The following is a 6,716-nucleotide window of genomic DNA, read 5'->3' as shown; positions in this document are numbered from 1 at the left end:
ATTTTAAAAATTAGCTGAGCATGGTGGCACACGCCTGTAGTCCCAACTACTGGAGAGGATGAGGCAAGAGGATCACTTGAGCCCAGGAGTTCAAGGCTGCAGTGAGCTATGAGGATGCCATTGCGCTCCAGCCTGGGTGACAGAGTGAGACACTGTCTGTAAAATAAATAAATAAATAAATATTTATTTATTTTAAGTCATTATGACAGAGTTAATAAAACAAGAGCTCAAAGAGACTTCAACAAAAAGAATGGAAAAGTATTCAGAAATCTATTGTGAATAAATTTTCTCAAAATAAAGCAAGGACTAAATCAACAGAATATAAAAGCATATCACATACCAAGAAAAAAATGTATATAGAATCATTAAGCTGGAGACATATCCTGGTTAAATTATTTAACTTGAGCTCTTTGCCGTATCTCCCGCGAAAATGAAGCCCATTCTCAGCAATTAGACTGTCGACATTCCAGAAAATGTGGACATCACTCTTAAGGGACGTACAGTTATTGTGAAGGGTCCCAGAGGAACCCTGCAGAGGGACTTCAATCACATCAATGTAGAACTTAGTCTCGGAAAGAAAAAGAAGAGGCTTTGGGTTGACAAATGGTGGGGAAATAGAAAGGAACTGGCTACTGTTCGCACTATTTGTAGTCATGTACAGAACATGATCAAGGGTGTCACACTGGGTTTCCGTTACAAGATGAAGTCTGTGTATGCTCACTTCCCCATTAACGTTGTTATCCAGGAGAATGGGTCTCTTGTTGAAATACGAAATTTCTTAGGTGAAAAATACATCCGCAGGGTTCGGATGAGGCCAGGTGTTGCTTGTTCGGTATCTCAAGCACAGAAAGATGAGTTGATCCTCGAAGGAAATGACATTGAGCTTGTTTCAAATTCGGCTGCATTGATTCAGCAGGCCACAACAGTTAAAAACAAGGATATCAGAAAATTTTTGGATGGTATCTATGTCTCTGAAAAAGGAACAGTTCAGCAGGCTGATGAATAAGATCTAAGAGTTGTCCAGCCACATGAGACACCACATGATTACTAAGATGTAGTTGTAATTTTGATGGTGCAATAAAAGAGCTGTTGGTTTGGCGAAAAAAAATTATTTAACTTGAATTATAAAAGAGAGAGAGTTCTTCAGATAGCCAAGTAGAAAAGGCAAGTTGCCAAAGGAATAATAATAAAAAAAACAGACTTCCCTTGTATTTATCCATAGAAACAATCAGTGCCAGAAGACAGTGAAACAGTGTGTACAAAGTTCTGTGGGAAAGAAAGTATGACTGAAGAATATTACACTCAGCCAATTTATTATCCAGGGGTAAATGCTACTCACAAACAGGAAAGACTCAGGGAGTTGAGAATTTATCAGTTCTTCAAAAAACAAACAAACAAAAAACTACCCAATGAGAAAAATCCTGCCAACCAAGGGATATATGAGAACTCAGAAATATATAGCTGTGAGCATTGAATCCATTAAAATATAAAACTAAGACTAACTATAGACCCTTCACTAAGTGACTGACCAGAGGGGAGTCACACCATTGCAAAACATAATACATCATAACCATTGACAAAGTAAGGCCAATATAACCAACAAAATTGACAGGTGGAGAAACAAGGAAATGTAAAAGTCTTCTTCCATTGTGAAGAGCCCATTGATAGTGCTGACATAAACTTCCCAAGAAACAGAAAAGTAAAGGGAAAGGGAAGTGGAGGGGAGGGAAGACGGGATAAGAGAAAAGAAGAGAAAAAAAAAAAGAAAAGGGTATCTCCAATTGTTTAATGCTCTTTATAATCCTTTTAACCTCAAAGGGGCTCACAGAACTAATAGACCATGTAGGGAAGAAATATTCACATTAAGTCAGCAGTTCCTTTATTTTCACACTAGTTCTTTTTTAATATTTTTAATTCAAGGAAAGCTATATCTGACACTTTTTATTAAAAATAGTATGATTTCTATGATCCCCTTGTTATAAAATTATTTCTTGATAGCTTGGTGCCTTCTGCTTGTACATGTGTATAAAGACACGGTTAGTATCTTAGTCTGTTTTGTGCTTCTGTAACAGAATACCTGAGACTGAGGAATTTATAAAGAATAGAATTGTATTTCCCATAGTTCCAGAGGCATGGAAATCCAAGATCAAGGTGCTGGTATCTGGTATCTGGTGAGAGTCTTCTTGCTCTGTCCTCAAGTAGAAGGCAAAAGTGCAAAAAGGGATAAACTCCCCTTGTCCAACAGCTTTCATAAGACCATCTAATACTGGAGCCCTCATTACTCAATCACCATCAAAAAGCCACACCTCCCAATACTGTTGCATTAGGGATTAAGTTTCAACATGAATATTTGGAGGGGACAAAAACACTCAAACCATAGCAGTTAGGATATTGTTTACCAGATGTTAATTGTATTTGTTTCCTTTCTCAGTGATAAAATTGTTGGTGATTTATTTGTTTCTTTATTATAATTCTTCAGTTGCTTCAATTTTTATAATATACATTATCTGCTTTATAAAAAACAAAGTCATTATTCTTTTTAAAAGTTAAAAATAAAAGAATTCCCCTTTGTGTGCAAGCTGACACATAGAAAGTTGTTTATCACTGCACTGTTTTTAATAGGGAAAAACAAAACAACATAAATGTTCATGTTGGAGAACTTGTTAAAGAAACCTTGTGGTTTCAAAATGAGCTACAAGGCAGCGATTTAGAAGAATGAAGTACAATTATATGCATCAAAGTGTTTCCACCTTGCCTGTTGCCAGGACAGATAGGTGAATAAGGTAAGATGCAGAATGATGTTTATAGTAAGATGCCATTTGTGTGCATGTGTGCTTTTTAAAAGCACATATGCCAAACCTCTACATTTCTGTATATGGGTTGTTGCAGAGGAAAAGGTCAGGAGAGAGATGCACCAACTGGATAATTGGGATTCCTCCAAAGGCAGCTGGGCATAGGGCCAAGTCTAGGGAGGAGGGGTGGCTTTATCTGTAAAGGATGAAATTTTTACAAGTAAGATTTCTTTGTGTATTAATTGCATAATTTCAAACCTACCTATGTTTAAGGTAGTGTTCAGCTTAGTAGTCAGAGGCTCACAGAATGGTCAGCTTTGATAGAAGAATTATGTTCTAGTCTAGATCCAGAAGCATGGAGCCAGGAGACTCCATGGTTGTTCCTCTTCCAAGATAGGATGTAGAGGAAGAAGTTGCACCATAGATTGGGGAGGCATTTCCAGTCAAGGATGCAAGATAATGGAGAAAGCCCCCTAGGAAGAGATTGAGAAGTTAGTGGCATTTGTTTGTAGTGGAATGGGAGTTTTAGAAAACCCTTGGGAAGAGCTTGTGGAGGAAGGAAGAGGACAATAGTTGAGAGGAACTGGGGAGAAACTGCTTATAGCAATAAATGGGATGAGGGTTTGGAATGGGAAAGGGCTTCTTTTTCCTGAAGTGTCTGAGGATTACAGGGATGAGAGGTCTGATTGGGAATGGCTGGTTATGCTACCCCTGCTGCATGACAGCCCCAATTTTGCAATGGGGGGCAGCATAGGACCTGTTCTTGGCAAGGGCTGCCAAGAAGTTTATGGAGGTCTGGCAAGAGCCCTGCTTACCTGGTGAAAGGAGTGGCAGCAAGTTGGTTGAGTGGTGACAAAGGACTTTTATTTATCCTTAACTTATGTATATAATGGATATAATATTTTTAAAATACAAGAATAGCAAATGCATACAGCACTTACTATATGCCAGACACTATTTTGAAATACTTTACACATATATTCAGTCCCCATGACAATGCTAAAAAGTAGGTCTGGCCCCACTATGCAGGTGTGGAGACTAAAGCACAGTGATGGTAAATGACTTAGCCAAGGCCCCACAGCTTGCACATGGCAGAGCTGAGATGTAAACTCAGGCAGCCTGGCTCTAGTATCTGGGCTCTTAACCATTACAATAACAATAAAGTGCCATATTGTAACAATTCTGAGATGAATATTTTTTCATCTCTGAAATTGGGATGCATGTCACAATCAATGATGTTTTGTAGTTTAGTTGGTAATGCTTTAACTTTCTTACAGGTATGTAAAATAATGGTGCTTCTTAAATGCAGTGCTACACAGTTTTGAACAGTTGTACTATCCACTCTCCTGAAATCATGGTATCCCAGGGCTTCCTGCACCTTGGTGTTTGGGGAAGACATTTAACACCATTAAGATGATCCAAGATGGGGCACAGTGAGGTGGCAGTGGCCTGATCAGGGCCTGGTGGTCCACTGTCCAAGTTTCACTATAGCACGCCTCAGCAGCAGATTCTGCAGGACACTCAGTGACCAGGTAGGACAAAGGACATGGCCACAGTGACAAGCAAGGACCTGAAGGGTAGCACAGAAACCCCATGTGGATCTGGGACCCTTTCTCTCTGAGGATACAAAAGCATCTCCCCTATAGTTTACGATAATCTATTGTATATTTCAAAATAGCTGGAAAAGAATCGGGATGGTTCTAGCATAAAGAAAAGACAATTTAAGGTGATGGATATCACAAGTAAACTGTTTTGATCTTAAAAAATTATATGAAAATTATCACATGTGCCATGAAGCTGTGTACATTTATTATGCATCAATAAAAATTAATTTATTTTTAAAAAAGCATCTCCCCATGCCCAGATACCAGTTTAGCTGACAGAAAGGTTTGAGGAAGAAGTCTAAGAGACTGAACATTTAGCTAAACTAGACTAAAATATCTGAAAGAGAACAGCTTATACTTAAAAAGGGTTAGTTTCCTTTAATTAACAAATCCATGATTTTTTCTCCTACATCAGCAGGAATGGAAGCTTCAAAATGAGATGAGAGAAGTTATAGGAAGTCAGGGAGGCTGGACTTTTTTACATATCTGAGTATAGTGAGTATAAATTTTCAGCCTCACTACATTAATTATTTATTCATTGGTGTCATCACAAAAAGGAGTTAAGGCAACACTAGTGGTGTTATAACTAAAGGACTTGGAGAGATGGGGACTCAGAAAGTCAAGCAAGCCCACAATGGCACCCCAGGTCTTTTGAGGCCCTGGTGGCTCTCTCCTACCCCATGGCATTTGGCAGCTCTCCATCCCTCTGCCCCCTGTGCCAGTCTTCTCCTCCTCAGTGCTAGCAAGTTGCACTGGGGGTCCTACTCCATGCCCCAGCACATGATTCTGCATCCCCAAGCACAATGCTGACAGTGCCCAGCTCTGCCAGCAAGCCTACCATGCCCCTTCATGCCCACAGAATCCAAAGTGAATCCCTGGTAGGCTGAGTGGGAGCACCAGCCCCAGAGCAGTTGCCCAGGAGGTAGGTCCCAGTGCACTGTCAAATAGGATAGAGAACTGGAAAGTCGGGGTCCTTTTCAAAAGGATCTTAGGTTCTAGCTGGAAGATGGCAGGATGTATCAAACCTGAGAAGGGGCACAGACAGAAACAGGAAGGAGAATGGGGCTGAGTTGGTGATGGTTGGAGTTTGAAGGGTTAAAAAGTAACACCATCTTTCTCTGCCTACATTCAGAATCAACTGAGAGAGACAAACTTCAGGACTTCCCTGAACCCCAAAGATGTGCCTGCCTCTTTTAAGTTAAAGCTGGTACAGACACAGATCTCTTTGCCATTTCACCTTAATGTACCACACAGAACTTCCCTAAACACTTAGAGAACAGAAACCTAAGGAGAGAAATGACAAGGAGCACTTATTGTAGGGAGAGCCTTCTGGTTCCCAGAAAGAGACTCTTTTCAGTTTCTTCTAATGGTGGGAAGAAGGACTGGATGGAGTACACAAGAGGGGTGTGGCCAGCCCATATCCCTTCCTCCATCTTCTATTAATAATAACACCTTATTTCTCCATTAAGGGACTACTCTTCCCAATCCATGTGGTCCTGAAGGAGGGCTGTCAATCATATTCCAGACTGGCCAATGAAACTAAATCCATGCTACCAGCCAGAGGAATTGGTTTACGGGTGAACACAAGACTGAGGCTGGGCCAATGAGAGTCTTTCGATAGAAGTGCATGCTGGGAGAAGATCTCTCTCTGCCAGCACCACAAACAGTAAAAACCAATTAACTCTAAGTTGTTATTAGATGTCTACAAGAAATAAATTGTCTACAGGATGAAGTAGAAATATGAGAAGAAAGCAAAGCCAAGAAAAGAAAGGAGAGGCAAACTCCTGTCAATCTTGAGTACCTAAAATCAGTTCAACCCCTGGACTTCTCAGTCTAATGAACTGACAAATGCTCTTTTTTTTTTTTTCCACGAGTTAGTTTGAGTTGGATTTCCATTACTTGTTGCCCTGACTACCGCAATGCACACACATGAGAACCATGGATCTTCACTCAGGCCAGTGATGTGGCCCAGCTCCTCTGCATTTGTTGCCCATAGCTATTGCAACAAACTGGCTCCTTCACCCTCTACTCTCCACTTCTCTTCTACCTCGTGGCTTCTGCACTGTCATGGTTCACGCTTCCTGATAACTTCAGCCTCCTCGGAATTTGGCATAGATACATTTCATCTCATGGCTCCTCTCAGCTCTCTTGACCTCAAAACTTCTGGTCCCACTATTCACTACCCTTTATATGTTTCCAGCTCAAGTTCATTAGAGAAACTAATGTGCCAGTCTCATCTTTTTTGTGCTGGGCTACAGCAGAGATCACCACATGAGTACACTACAAGCTCCTTGAAGGCACCTAAGTATTTAATTTTTTG

General features: G+C 40.4%; 1 pseudogene; it reads left to right on the top strand.

The window, feature by feature from the left end:
* Positions 1-430: 430 nt before the first annotated feature.
* On the top strand, positions 431-1,029 carry LOC105855136 (large ribosomal subunit protein uL6 pseudogene; annotated as a pseudogene).
* The last annotated feature ends 5,687 nt before the right edge of the window (positions 1,030-6,716 follow it).

Source organism: Microcebus murinus, chromosome X (assembly GCF_040939455.1).
Source record: "Microcebus murinus isolate Inina chromosome X, M.murinus_Inina_mat1.0, whole genome shotgun sequence".
In the NCBI taxonomy this organism is placed as follows: domain Eukaryota; kingdom Metazoa; phylum Chordata; class Mammalia; order Primates; family Cheirogaleidae; genus Microcebus; species Microcebus murinus.
This window is presented reverse-complemented; position numbering and strand designations above follow the sequence as displayed.